Source organism: Penaeus monodon, chromosome 31, assembly GCF_015228065.2.
Source record: "Penaeus monodon isolate SGIC_2016 chromosome 31, NSTDA_Pmon_1, whole genome shotgun sequence".
Lineage (NCBI taxonomy): Eukaryota > Metazoa > Arthropoda > Malacostraca > Decapoda > Penaeidae > Penaeus > Penaeus monodon.
Window position 1 is genome coordinate 4,120,795 of NC_051416.1, and position 876 is coordinate 4,121,670.

An 876-nucleotide genomic window follows, 5' to 3' on the forward strand; every position below is an offset into this window, starting at 1 on the left:
ACTAAAACGGTTGAAAGGTTGAAATGTCAAGAAATGTGCGTGGTAACAGTGTTTTAATTCTTATAGCTTGGTGTAGGACAGAGGTTCTTAAGGAGGGGTGAGAGGGCTAAGGAAAATCAAAGCAAAACGTGTGTTTACATGCGCATGTAATTTTTTTTTGTGCGGCGAGAAAAATAAACAATTTTTATCTAAATGATGGTACTATTATCTAACATCATATGCATTGATAAGGAGATAATTTCCTAATGAAGTGGCAACGTCGCAACACTTTTTTTTCATTTATCAGTTCAGAGGGTGCAAGAACGAACAGCTGGTTTGAAAGGGTCAAGAACCATTGATGTAGGCCTAGGTGCAGAAACTCGGAACTTAATCTCAGTTGGTAACACATTCCTTAGATTCAGTAATCCTGACCTCAACGAAATATAATCCTGGAGCTACCAATGCTGACAACTTTAAATTAAAAGTTTAGAAACTAAGAATGGAAATCTTAAAAGGCTTTTTTTTTAAGTTTCTCTATTTCTCATTATTTCTTATCCTTCTTTCATCTGCTGCCCAACATGGCAATTTTTTTAATAAGGGGTTTGGTCATTCCTCATCCAGGACTCTCCTGAACTGCTAATTTTGTTAACTTTATCTTATTATTATTTTTACTGTATTACATCATATCAGATTGACATTTACTTCAATCAAAATAACAAGTTATCATCATACATTCTTCTCTGCAGTCATGATCCTTAAAATCTCTAAATAGTACACAAATTTCGTGCCTTACAAGGTGAAAAGCCAACGAAGATTTGAACAAGCTTGTTTTCGCAAGATCAGAAGCCACGTCAAACCCATACTTTTTGCCACCCCCCCAAAAAAAAAAAAAATAAT

General features: G+C 34.8%; 1 protein-coding gene across 1 annotated transcript in view; it reads right to left on the reverse strand.

Annotated features, from left to right (window-relative positions):
- LOC119592832 (phospholipase A2 inhibitor-like) overlaps window positions 1–876 on the reverse strand; it is a 13,736-nt gene that overhangs the window by 5,138 nt on the left and 7,722 nt on the right. The window lies entirely within an intron of this gene.